Here is a 13,651-nt window from a genome sequence, read left to right on the forward strand (position 1 = left end):
ACACATATGCATTAGATCAGTTGACTCCACTTTTTGATGCTGGGGGCGCAATCCCCTCCCCATATCTCCACCCATGGCCAGAAATCAAAAATAACTGGTGCATACTATATACACAGGGTGTCTCATCAAGACTGCCCAAACTCTGCACAGCCAGATTCCTTGCTTGGAATACAAAAAATGCCCAAATAACTGTATACCTGTACGACCCATAGTTTTTGAGAAAAATGTGAAAGAAAAGTATGACATCATATCCTGTGCAAGAAAAAACCTTGAAATGGCTTTATATGGTGCATGCATGTCTCGATATGCACGGTGGACATTTTGAACATCTTCCTATGTAAACATGAAAATGCTGATGTTCGTGTTTCATATAAAGATTTTTTTTCATGCACTGGATATGATGTCATACTTTTCTTTCACATTTTTCTCAAAAACTATGTGTCGTACAGTTCTTTGGGTATTTTTTTATGTATTCCAAGCAAGGAATCTGACTGTGCAGAGTTTGGGCAGTCTTGATAGGACACCCTGTATATATTTCAGTGGCATTTGAGCAGGGCGCCGTCTTGAAAGCATCATGGGCTCCCGAGCCAAGGGATTTTTCTGAGGTCCTACTTGGCAAATTCTCGAAAAATTCAACTACTATTCATTTTTCTGAAGCCCCGGGTGGGCCCATTCGTTAAGATGGCACTGCATTTGAGTGCATATGTACGATGAATGTATGCAGGACTGGCACCAGGCATGGAGCGACAAGGCAGCCGCCTAGGGTGTCATTTTCACATGGCGGCATTTTTCAGACAAGTTTTTAATGACTGTTTTCATCCTCTTGTGCGTCCAGATCAAAACCATATAGAGAAAAGAAAGCATTAGTGGATAAATAAGAGCGCAAGTAAATATAATTCTTTAAAGTGTTGAAATGCTATTCAACACATTCAACATCTCCTTTCTTTCCCTTCGAAGAAGTTTAGGTCTTTTCAGAAATGGAATTAGGTTTTTTCTCTTTTTTGTTAAAGATCTTTTCACTCTTTATCAACATTTTTTTTTTTACGATTGACTGTCCTTTCTTTCCAATCTTTCACCCTGTTTGTATTCCTTGTTTATCTTCTGACAAATGCCCCTTTCGTTTCATGGATGTTTTGACTGCCTATTTCTGTATACCTATATCTCTTTCCCTTGAGTCTGTTCTAGGAACCATTGATTGGCTCCTCTTCTTGGGAACAAGGTTTTGTGAAGAGCCATTGCCTTTGTGTCATTCTTCTGTGGCGGCCTTCATGATGTTTAAAAAAATAATATTCTATTTTGCTTGTTTTGACCCTATTCTAATTTGACAGCATGAGGGTTCACCAAAAATGTTGGCAGTTTATTTGAGCCAAATTTGTATATCTCCTGAAATTCCTAGTTTACTTATTTTTGGCAGCGTTTCTATGGGATTAGACTGGACACAACTTTTTGTGTCAATTATAACTCTAGATAGGACAAAGAATATATAAGATGACACCATTTATACTACCAATCTGGTGCCTTTCAATAAGGCTCGGTTGAGTTGCAAGTAATTTTTATTGTGCCTGTCACCAACTTTCAGAGCTCTTTCTTCCACTTATGCTAGATAATTTCACTGCAACATATAATCTATCTCATGAACCTCTGGAGGGATTGCGACCCACACTTTGGGAACACTTATTATATTGAGGTGAAGAAGTAAAACTCTTTTCAGGCATTCACACAATGAGGACGGCAAAATATTGTTTGCCTCAGGCAGTAAAAGTACGGGGACCAGCCCTGAACGTATGTCCTGTTTTCTGTCTCTAATTTAGTATTTTTGAGTGCAGTAGCCTAAGTCGATAAGATACTCACCTAAAGTACCAAAGGATGTTTAGAGGTGTCAGGAGTTCGATACCTTGTTCGTCCTTGTCAGAAAACTTCCCAGACACGGGTACAACAGAAACAGCAACATGACCGCAGAAAAAATTGCTATCGCAGGGAGTCCCCCATCGAGGGGTTAGCGCATCAACCTCCTGATGAGTATAAAAACAAGCCTGCAGTTTGGAATCAGCAATAAATAGGTCCCTGTCTAATTAGCCCTGGTGTGCAGAAAATGGCAGTGTTGCGACAAAAATGATCAAATTTAGGATTTTTTCTTGGTTCTATTTTCATTCGATAGCATTTATGGCAATAATTTAACCAATATGGCAAGCAGTTAAGAAAAAAAATTACAACATAAACACATGTACAGAAGTTTGATTTTTCCGTATGTTTCCCCCATGGACATGATCTTTCAGGAATCTTCACAACCAGAAGTGACGGGGACTTGAAGTCCTATGACGAGGCTGGGCTTTTGGGAAACTTCTCAAAACTACCCGAACATTTCTAAAGTGAGCACAAAGCAGTTCCTTCACTTGTCGGCAAATAAAGGGATGTAGCACCTTCTTGCACGAAGACAGCATTCTCTAAAAATTCCAGTTCTTGTAAAGTAGGAATGATTCGCTGCTGCAAAAGTTTACAGTAACGGGTGCTCGTAATGGAGCATCTTTTAGGATTGTGAGAGGTTGGTGGTTTGATTCCATGCTGGAAAGGCACAAATTTTCTTTCTGAACTTCAGGTTAATTGCTGATGAGATCAGTAGCGTAGCCAGGTTTTGGTCAGTGGGGAGCAAAATTCGGAAATGTGCCATTTTTTGTTCCTGCTTTAGGTGCACACTTAAAATTATGCATTAGTAGAAAACTTGAAATTTTTCAATTTAAAAAATCAAATTTATTTTTAGTTTTCAGTTGATGTTTTTTTTAAAATTAATATATTTTTCAATCGATTAATTTTTGTTTATTTTTTTATTAATTTCAAAAAAATGCAAATTATGTTTTATGTTCTTACACCTAAAAAACATAACTGGGAAATCACCAAAAAGGTGTTTGGAAAAAATTTAGAATAAAATATAAAAAATAACACACACACCTACGAGAATAATAGGAAAAGAAAAATATGTATTCTTCCTCTCCAAAGGTAATCCAAGATATGAAAGTACAGAAAAATCTTCATGCTTTCATCATGTTACACTCTTATTGTAAGCACATATACACTACTACTACTCAATCATATATATATACTTCCAAGACATTTCTCTTATAGAATTTCTAAAAAATTGGTGCATTTTATAAAGTTCTTTCTGATATTATGCATGACTATAACATCTATGCTGTCATAGTTATGCGGGGTTTGTGTACACAAAGTTTTTTGCCATCTGTTTTCCACGCTGTTGTATTAGAAATAAAACTAGTAGATGCCTGAAGTTTCCTGTCATGCAAATGCCACGTTGAAACAAGATTCCTCAAAAGACTGGTGATATTTTTTTGGAGAAGATGAGTGCAAGGAAGAAAATTCATCTCTGCTGCCACGGGAACTCAAACCCGGTCTCTCGTTCACCCTTGCAGCATATATATATATACAAGGGCGTAGCGGGGGGACTTGTGGGGGTCTGCCCCCAATATGTTTTTTTAACCGAAAAAAGGGGAAAAGATGGCCAAATCTATTGTTCTATCACTTTGGTCCCCTCCGAATGAAATTTCTGGCTATGCCCCTATATATATATATATACACTGCTGGCCACCGTAAATGCAACACCCTGAAGGAAGCATGCAAATAATATGAAATTTACAACATGCATTAGCGGAGGTGAGATATGCAAATGATTAGAATTTCAGCGCAGACGCACATCACGCGCGCCTGTGGCGCCACTTCAAAGCGCTATTTAAGGCTTGGAGATTTCGACGATTTGAAGTACGGCAATTGTGTTTTTCTTGTGGTTTTTTCAAAGAAACGATCAATTATGCCTCGTAGAAAACAGCGATCATCTTTTGATCAAGTATCCGAGTTCGACAGAGGAAGGATAGTGGCCTACCGAGATTGTGGATTATCTTTCAGGGAAATCGGTAGTCGTGTTGGACGAAACCAAACAACTGTAATGCGGATATGTGATCGTTGGATGCAGGAGGGTACGACGGACCGACGTGTTCGATCGCATCCACCTCAGTGCACCACTTCACGTGATGACAGGCGTATGGCAGTGACGGATCGCTCAGCCACATCACGAACCATAGCACAGCACATTCAGTCTGTACCGCATCATCCAGTGTCTGCGCGTACCATTCGACGCCGTTTACAGCAGAGTGGTCTGTCCGCAAGACGTCCATTGCTTCGTCTACCCTTGACGCAGAACCACAGACGTCTCCGCCGCCAATGGTGCGATGAAAGAAGGATGTGGACGGCACAATGGAATGAAATTGTCTTTACTGACGAGTCACGCTTTTGTCTGCAACACCACGATGGTCGGATTCGAGTCTGGAGACACCGTGGAGAGAGGATGCTGAACAGCTGCGTTATGCACCGGGTATTATGGTATGGGGCGGTATTGGATATCACTCTCGCACTCCTCTAGTACGCATTGCCGGTACTTTAAAAAGCCAGCGCTACATCTCCGAGGTGTTGGAGCCAGTTGTCCTTCCTTACCTTCAGGGCTTGCCCACAGCCATATTTCAACAGGATAATGCGCGACCACACGTGGCACGCATTGTCCAAAGGTTCTTCGTCAATCGCCAGATTGAATTGCTTCCCTGGCCAGCTCGCTCTCCGGATCTTTCGCCGATAGAAAACATGTGGTCCATGGTTGCTCAACGATTGACCCAGATTACATCCCCAGCTGCCACACCAGATCAACTTTGGCAACGCGTGGAAGCTGCTTGGTCTGCTGTACCCCAAGAACACATCCAAAGTCTCTTTGAATCAATGCCGAGGCGTGTGGCAGCGGTGATCTCCAACAATGGCGGCTACTCTGGCTACTGATTTTGGCAGGAACCACACTTCACAGAAGTCTATAAATTTAATCATTTTATGCTTGGTCAACATGTTATCTACAAAATAAATATTGTTGCGATATCTTTTGTCTTTCTTGGTGTTGCAATTTGGGTGGCCAGCAGTGTATATATATCACTATGTTCACTATATATATATATTTATTTAGTCTCATCGATGTAGTTAAAAAATACCAAAAAAAAAGTCGCTGAGAAAATAAAACTTGTAAAATAAAGGAAAAAGAAAAATAATAAATGCAATAATGACATAGCTTCGTTATCTGAAGTTTATACCGCAAAAAAGCAAAAAAAAAATCGGACTACAGAATTGTTTATTCCAGTGCTATTATTAAAATTCAAAGCTCAACATAAGTTTAAATAAACAAATACAGACATAGAAACATATGTATTAAAAAAACATTCTAGTGGAATGAAATGCTGTATATTGAGATTTGAAAAGGAAAGAGAAATGGTTCGACGTTTGTTTTTCCATTTTTCACGACTTCTGGTAGTGGGAGGGATAATTTGTGAAAAAAAATACATAAATGACTTCAAATAAAAAGAAAATATACACAACGTTTAATTATCGCCATGAATTTATCGTCTAAAACAGTGTTTCTCAACCGCCGGGCTGCGGCCCGGTACCGCGCCGTTAGGATATATTCATTACCCTTTCATTTTTCAAGCATTTCCACGAATAACTAATTGGTTTGTTTCACTATTATGAAACGTATTATTTTAATTTTTCAGCCTAAAAATCATACAATGGGAAAGATGAAAAACCCTCCTACAGTTCCAGAACAAAGGCTTCCAGGCGCAATTGTAAATTTGGAGGATCCCTCTCTTCTTATCGCACTGAAAATCCTTCGTCTTGTTGCAAGGCCCAAAGGAAGGGGAACATGTCTCTGGTCCTCCCCTCCCTCTCGAAACTAGTATTTTTAATTGTATTTTTTTTTCTTTTCGTATTTTTGAGTATCCGTCTTCATGAGACCCAAACAATACAGCAGGGGTGATTCAGCGTGACATAATGATGAACTACGTTCTACCCCACGTAAGTTTGCTTTATAAATTACATTTTTTTTTTGCTTTCTTTTGTGTAATTAACTGTAGAAAAACCATCCGCTGTCGTTTAAAGTGGGAATGTTGTCAATCATTTTCAAGTTCAACTCTTAAATTCGATAAAATTGTCGGGCAGATGTCGACGCCCAATTTCCGTATGGTCAAGTTCGGCATTGGACCTCACAAGGGTGGGGCTGACACGGGAACAGCCCTGGGGCCTGGGACAATTACCATAGTTTTTGGGGGTTTTTAAGCTTTAAATTCACTACAGGAGGGTTTTGTTTGGGGGGGCTGATGCGGATCGATTAAAGTCTGTTGAGGCCCCAGACGCAAAATACTGGGCCCCTTAAATTAGAAGTGTTACGTTTGGGTTTTACGGGTCCAGAGTGCGCACCTGGTAAGCCCGCATTTAAATCCGCCTCTGTTCGGGGCCCGCCAAAAATCCCAGCCTGCGGGATGTGAGGGCATAGCCCAGCCAACAAAATTTAAACAACAGATATTCACTGACTAGCCAAGCATCTCTTCACCTTAGTCTCCAGGGCCGCAACTAGATGCTTGGTCACCCGGGGCCATAGCCCCCCCAAGGGTGGGGCTGACAGGGCTCCAGCCCTGGGGCCTGGGACAATTACCATCATTTTTTTGCTTTTTCATGCTATAAACTCACTATAGAAGGGCCCGTAAAAATATCCCAGTCTAGGGGCCTTTCTCCAGGATATGGGGACCATGCCCGGGGCAAGCACGCATTTTGGCGCCCCCTCATAATTTTGAAGGAGAGGTTAAAGAGTGAAATTTGCGCCCCCTGTAGTCCGGCGCTCGGGGCACCAGACTCACCTGCACCCCCCCCCCCTTAGTTGCTGCCCTGTTAGACTCAGCACCTCGTTCCCCGATTCTTGCTTTGCCCTCAGTGGAAAAAACGGTTGAGGCTGTCAAAGAGAAATGAGGAAAAGTGATTTCCGCTGTGAAAGTGAGAGCTGTGTGCTATTAGGAATGTGCGACAGGAGCGGTCGCATTGGGCACCGTGCTTTGTGGACCCCCACACTCACGGTAAACTATTGGAGGCTTTCATAAATTCTGAAAATACTTCTTTCAAAAATTCTGAATTTTCATTGGTGCAGGAATTATTTCTTTCAATTATTTTTGATTCATCAAGTCCAAAATCTTTATCAATTTCAGGATTTTATTTTCTCTCATTAGTTTAAAATTACCTTCAGTGCTGAATTTTCGCCAGTTTTTGTGTTAATTTATTGAATTGTGTATTTAACATTTTTTGTATGGATATTTCAGAGAATTCTTGTATATTTTGAAATAATGGATGCCGATTCCTTCCCAAATATATAAAATCAAGCAAATATTTTTCGTGTCCGAAACTATTGAGACGCATCGGGCCCCTTTGGTAAGGGCGGGAGTGCCGTCAAAGAGAATGGGCCCACCCAGGTACGGCTCGGGGGTCCAAGAGAAGAGGAGCCTCACAAAAATTATATCTGGTTGAAACTTTCGATAATTTGCCTAATAGGGACTCAGAAAAATCACTTGGCCTGGGGGCGCGTCAAAGATCTTAGCGCAGGCAGCGTTGGAGGATGTGTGGGGCCTCTTATACACTTAGATATTATGTCAGGGGTTCTCAAACTTTTTCCACCCGCGGCACCTCTTTTCCTAATCAACGCTTATCCGCGGCTCCCCAGAGCAGTTTAACAGTCTCTTCGGAAAACCTTTGCAGGGTGCCGCGGCACACAGTTCGAGAGCCCTTTCATTATGTATTTGTACTTTCTGTTTTCAAGCTTTTAAGCTTCCCCAATATTCTGAAACATTATACTCAAATGACCAGTAACGTTACTGTGTGGTGATGGTTGTCAATTTAAATTATCGGAGAACTTTAAACGCGCATTCAACTAAATCATCAACAAAAAATCCAATCCAATCATTGATTAAAAACTGTAAAATACATACGATAGAACTATTCGATTTCAGAATACGCATTAGCATGGTTTTAAAAAATTGATAATCAAAACCATCATTGATTGATGATTAAACCCATTTTCCACCACTTTATCGGTTTGTAATAGAATTTGACAGTTTTATGTGAATATTATGAGGGGGGGGGGGGCACAGGGCATCTGTCTCAGAGACATTTTGAATTCATTACCTCAAAAAAACATTTTAAATTAACAGAAATTGAAAAATATAGCATGTAAAGGTATTTTCTTTCAATATTTTAATATTTCAATTTATTCAAAAAAATAATTTTAATTTTTGATTGTCTTGGGCAGGGCCGTCTTTAGAGCATTAAGGGCCCCAGGGCCCAGTGATTTTTCTGTCGAATTCTCGAAAATTTTAACTGGTTCTCATTTTTGTGAAGCCCGCACAATTGAAAAATAATTGAAATTATTTCTAAACTCATAAATTATTTTATGATAGTTACAACTATATATGGGATATTAATCTCCCACATTTGCCTTGGTAAACGTTTTTTTTTTTCGTGGAATACATTTTAATCCACTGCAATTTGCAGTAATGCATCATTTCCCGCCATTGTGATTTATCCGTAATTTCAGCAATATTTGGCAACTTTGTTTGGTTTTGGCGATAATTGGCGGTGTCCCGTATTTTCCCGTATTTGGTATCCCAATGTCCCGTATTTCTCTCGAGGAAATATGGTCAGCTTACCTGTACAGAGAAATGACTCGCATATACTTTGAGCAACACCAATCATTTCTGACTTCCGGCGTACCTGAACACATAATTTCAATTCCAAAATAAATGAAAGAAATAAATCCAGAATTAAGAAAAAGGGATAATTCGAGAATTAAGGAAAGAGAATTCCAAAATTAATGAGATAATTTTTTCCGAAATTAATGATATAATTTCAGAATCATTGAAAGAAATAATTCTAGATTAAGAAATAATTTCCCAATGAATGAAAGAAATAATTTCCGAATGAATGAAAGAAATAATTTCAGAATGAATGAAAGAAATAATTTCAGCATTAATGAAAGAAACAAATCCTCAAAATTTATGAAAACAATTATTCCAGAACTGATGAAAGAAATAATTATTCCAGAACTGATGAAAGAAATAATTATTCCAGAACTGATGAAAGAAATAATTATTCCAGAACTGATGAAAGAAATAATTATTCCAGAACTGATGAAAGAAATAATTATTCCAGAACTGATGAAAGAAATAATTATTCCAGAATTAATGAAAGAAAATTCAAGAATTAATAGAGGAAAATTTCAGAATTAATAGAGGAAAATTTCAGAATTAATGAAAGAAAATTCAAGAATTGATGAAAGAAATTTTTCACCATTAACGAAAGAAATTATTTCACATTAATGAAGTGATTCCAGTATTACTGAAATAAATAATTTAATCTTTTTCATCTTTAGATGAGTTCCCAATCCTTTTTTTAATCTTTAAAACTAGGCTGACCATATTTCCTCGAGAGAAATATGGCACATTAAGATTCCAAATACCGAAAAATACGGGACATCGCCAAAAATGACGCTAAAGCCAAACAAAGTTGCCAAATATTGTTGAAATTACGGAAAAATCAAAATAGCGGGAAATGAACCATTACTGCAAACTGAAGTGGATTAAAATGAATTCCACGAAGAAAAACGTTCACCAAGACGAATGTGAGAGATTTTTAGATCCGCTTTTATAGATGTAATTATCATAAATTAATTTATGAGTTGAAAAATAATGTCAATCTTTGATTTTAATAAAGAGTAGATATTCAAGTAGGCTGCGTGTAAAATACGGGAAAAACCGGGACACTTTTGCCAAAAAGTCGGGATGATAAAAAAAAATAGAAAATACTGGGACATACGGGACGTATGGTCACCATATTTAAAACCCAATATTCAGATACCGCACTGTACATTTCTATGTGCAAACGAACTTTGTTTTCACCAAGTCACGTAGTTTCCTTGCATTTGATGTAACTGCCGTCGTGGCGGCTGGATGCTCCTTCCAGTAATATAAGCTCGACGCTTTTCTTCCTTCCTCGGAGAAGGACTCCGAGAACGCTGTCTTGTAAATTGTTCTTTTCTTCGTTCCGGTTTTTTTCGGTTACATGTACATGTTTATTGTTAAAAAAAATACAGTAATAGAATAGAAATACGTAGTTCAAGATATCCTCTGACATGCATAAAAATTGATATGCCTGATGTTAAAATGTCCTCTGTTTTCTCCTATGGGACGTATCTGAAAGGAAAGAAAATGAAGGCCACCCCACGGGCTCCCTTGACTCCCGGGCCCCAGGACTGGGTCCTTGTCATCCCCCCTTCCCACGTGGGGGGGGGGGCATGGGGTTTTGGTAACCCTTTACCATCGAAATTTCCATATTTCTCAGATGAAATATGGTCACGATTTTATGATACCAAACTGCCAACTTCAATTCAACTGAATGAAATGAGTTAACATTCCTCAGCTGGCAACACGATTTGAATAAATTTCCGTTGCTTAAATTGCTGTACCCTAAGGGTATTGTTTTGAAAATTTTTAGATCTCTAAATCTTGTGGAAATCGAGGTTCAGTGCATATTTAACTCTGTTTATGACATAATTAACATTTACTTTTATTTAACAACAATTAAAAATGCCACGGTGCTTGATTTATTATCCTTACTAGGTATGATTTTATAGATCGCGGATTTATAAAAACTGATCATAACGTAAGTGATCCCATTCGTTACAGAAATAGATTATTCTTTCATTGTTATGTGATTGTTTTTTAATACCATTAAGTGCGATATGTGATCTCTGGTACTCGTGATTGTGTTGTTTTTTGTATGAATACAAAAATTATTTTTTTACACATCTTGATCAAAAAGTAAGTTCATTTTTGTTTCATTTGAAGTTTGACTACTTAATGAAATTAAATACAACTGAACTCTAATTATGCAAATCAATTGAGACCAGACCCCATCCGGATAATCAAATGTATAGATAATTGGATAATTCACGAAGAACGATTATTTCTTAGTAAAAGAATGAATACTGCTTTTTTATGATGTAATTTAATGACTATGAAAAAAAATCTTGTGTTTGTGTACTGTATTAACCCTTAACTGGCATGGTGGAGTCATTTCCATCCCACACATTCTTAATTTTGCCACCCCCTTTAGAAAGAAATGCATCTGGACCATCTTGCACAAGTCTTTTTTTGTCTGACAGTATGAGTGTTCAGATCGGAATGGCATATCGGAAGAGCACCAGTTTTCTCAATAATGGTTTCAAATTAACTGTGAATTATCGGCTATTTGATGTCAGAATGAGGATCGTGTTGTTAGTGAATTGTACGTAAGATCGGTGTGATCAACATGTCATTGTGTTGCTCCCCAAAGCAGAATGTGCCAAAACCTGCGACGTACGTCGCAGAACAATTAGCGCTACTGCAGAACAATTTGGAAGAATTTTAAGAAAAAGTGAAAAAAAAACCACTATTACATGTATGGGGATTTTTACCGCAGAACATCTCCAGTCAGCTGAGGGCTCGTCCCAGACGAGTGCTAAACATTCTGCTTTGGGGGTGTTGCTTGCAAGTACTGTGTTTCTGAGTTAAAATAAGACTTAATTTTGGTGCTTGTGAAAATATAGTAAATATAATTTTTAATTGTAAATTTTATTTTCTGAGTATATTTTAATTATATCTTCATTTTTTAATCATGAAAATTACATTGAAAAATTATTATATAGTTTTAAAAAATGATTTATTTATTTAAAAATACAAACTACAGGCAAAAGACCAGTTACAGTTTGCATACGTGAATACAAGTTTAAGATAAAAACATATGTATGTACAAAATAAAAATTTAAAAATATACATCAGTATTACTGCATCTTAGGAATCGGTACAATGGAGAATTTTTCAAAACATCAGAACAATATCGAGGAACATAAAAAGATTACAGCATCTAAGATTGATTGATTCGTGGGCAATAAAAAGCAATAAGGTTTAGAATATCAGGTGCATCAATATCAAAGTGAAGAATTTTTACAAAAAATCTAGTAAGGGCTAGATTTTTAGGACTAAAATGTTTCAAAAGTCATGTATTTCTCCATTTCTTCTAAATGTGTGTCTTGATAAAAGACAGTTTTTGGGAAAATAATTAAAAAATTTGAAAAATTATTTAGTGAATCAATTGACTGATGAAGTAAGTCATGTAAAAAAACCATTTCTTTTATGAAAATTTCTTTTGTTGATTTTTAATATGCATTAATACTTGCAGGCATGGTTGTTTGGTTTAAACAACAACATAAAATTGACCTAAATATAATTTTTTCTCTTGAACAATATCATATTGGTTCATTATTATCCAAAATGTTTCATTCTTATCACATTTTCTATTCTTGGGGTACATTTGATGGCATATCTTTAAATAGTGTCAGATAGGCCTATAAGTGGTTTTTTAAAAAAAAAATCTCATAAAAGTGGCCTGAATATAAATTTTCTTTCACATTAAGTATTTTAGTTGCTGAAAATTATATACAGTACCAAAATTTCATTCTTATTGCATTTTTTAACTTTGTGCTATATTCTGATGTTCTATCTTGAGCAAATTGCAACACATATGTGTTGGTGGCGTATTATCTCACAGGCTTTTTTCCTTCACAAAGAAACAAATAGTGACTTCACTGGTATGCCAAGAGCAGGTGGTCTTATAATCCAAAAGGAGACCAGCTGCTCCTTAACCGTTTAAAGGCTAATGTTCCATAAATGAAACATAGTTTTTATTTACAAAAATATCAGATAAAAATTGATTCAAACATTTCCGGTTTTTTGTCGTATATAGAGGAGAGTTCAAAGTATTTTTTGAAATAATTAATTGGCTAATTCTGGGTAATATGACACAGAGGAATGTGCTCTCTGGGATGGATTGTTTATATTGGTTGAACACTTTTTTATTCTTGCATTCTTAGAAATGTATATTTTTGCAAACTTCAGACTAATCAAACCAAGTTCAACAATCCTAGATAGCCTTGTGTTTAGCTGCATGTAACCATATCAAAAAGATATCTCACATTAGAAGAAGCTGTAGGATATTTAGAAACTCTTTCAGATTCTGAGTTAGAGGATGTAGATATATGCGAATTTTAAGTGCTAATGAAAATAAACATCATGGATGAAGATGATATTGTTGAAAATGATCTAGCATCAACAGTTGCAACTTATGTATGTGAAATGCTAGATAATTTTTCAACATTGGGGATGGGGTGTTAGAAAACTCATAAAACGTGTTCTTCAAAAGATGTAGGGGCAGAAAAAAAGGACCAAAACGTAAGTGTAACACTCAAGTTTTAAGAAAAGGCAAAACAGTTTTGAGCAATCCGAAAAAAAACTATTGCATAGGATAAAAAAAGTTCTTTTTAGAATCCGATCGAAACCTTGGATCTGGATTCCACTGGAAAAGATTTGCTATATGACCATTATAGCACGTTGGACAGTTCATTCAGAGTTGCGAGAAGCGGATCGTATTTTGCTTTTGAAATTCCGAAGAGAAGTGCAGGGGTGCAAGAGCTGCGGCAAACTGCACTGAAACGGTTCTCTTGCTACATGGTGCGCCAAGGCGTCAAATCCCTGCGCCAATTCTTGTTTGTGGTTCGCAGAGGTACTGCTAATGCGCTGTAGTGCGTCAAATATCCGGGATTTAGGAAAAAGAAGCATGAAAATTTTGTTCACAGGACGCGTTTTTTCCGAGCCACAGAAAAAGATGCGGAGGGAGAAACTTCAATTTTTTTTTCACTTCCCAC

At 37.4% G+C, this 13,651-nt stretch overlaps 1 protein-coding gene across 3 annotated transcripts in view; it reads left to right on the forward strand.

The window, feature by feature from the left end:
* The first annotated feature begins 10,339 nt into the window (after positions 1–10,339).
* LOC149084911 (uncharacterized) overlaps positions 10,340–13,651 on the forward strand; it is a 78,553-nt gene continuing 75,241 nt past the window's right edge. Inside the window, exon 1 of one of the 3 annotated variants that reach the window (XM_089232646.1) lies at positions 10,340–10,572. The gene's annotated coding sequence lies outside the window, so the exon portion shown is untranslated. The remainder of the gene's footprint in view (positions 10,573–13,651) is intronic. The other 2 variants (XM_089232647.1, XM_089232648.1) reach the window with 2 other exon arrangements.

Source organism: Pholcus phalangioides, unplaced genomic scaffold, assembly GCF_987345545.1.
Source record: "Pholcus phalangioides strain wild (caught in Gottingen) unplaced genomic scaffold, Ppha-v1.0 ptg000007l_1, whole genome shotgun sequence".
NCBI classification, from domain to species: domain Eukaryota; kingdom Metazoa; phylum Arthropoda; class Arachnida; order Araneae; family Pholcidae; genus Pholcus; species Pholcus phalangioides.